General features: G+C 40.4%; 1 non-coding gene across 1 annotated transcript; it reads left to right on the top strand.

Annotated features, from left to right (window-relative positions):
- Positions 1–82: 82 nt before the first annotated feature.
- trnal-cag (transfer RNA leucine (anticodon CAG)) lies at positions 83–165 on the top strand. Its single transcript has one exon. It is a non-coding gene; the product is annotated as a tRNA-Leu (tRNA).
- Positions 166–557: the final 392 nt, after the last annotated feature.

Genomic DNA, 557 nt, shown 5'->3' on the forward strand with positions numbered 1-557 from the left:
CTTGCTCTGCAAGTGACAACCAGCAACAAAGTGAACATGGCTGACATGTTGTCGGAAAGTAGTGTCAGCAATGGCTAATATAGTCAGGATGGCCGAGCGGTCTAAGGCGCTGCGTTCAGGTCGCAGTTTCCTCTGGAGGCGTGGGTTCGAATCTCACTTCAGACATGAACATTTTCACTGGAGCAGCATATTTCTTTCATTCATTCAGAATACCTCAGAGTGACCCAGGGACAGGAATAAAACCTTGCTGGGGAAATGATATATTACTTACAGGCACAGAGGCACACACTGCAGTGGGATTCTGCACAGGGACTGAAGCTTGAACTGTCTCAGGGGCTGGAGCCTGTAAGAGAATAACATTTGTTAAAATTAAATCACAATTTACAACATAATCAAACCTTAAATGATTATTTCATACAGCCAATATTTTTGAGGTTTCATGTGTCATTTCTGATATGAATAGCTTTTGATACTGTTCATACCATTGCAGAAAATAATGTGTAGAAATACAAATACTTAAACTGTATTTGAAAAGTGGGTTGTATCATTACTTACTG

Source organism: Seriola lalandi, unplaced genomic scaffold (genome assembly GCF_002814215.2).
Source record: "Seriola lalandi dorsalis isolate HSWRI2012SDOR001 ecotype SW California unplaced genomic scaffold, Sedor1 jcf7180001961966, whole genome shotgun sequence".
NCBI lineage: Eukaryota > Metazoa > Chordata > Actinopteri > Carangiformes > Carangidae > Seriola > Seriola lalandi.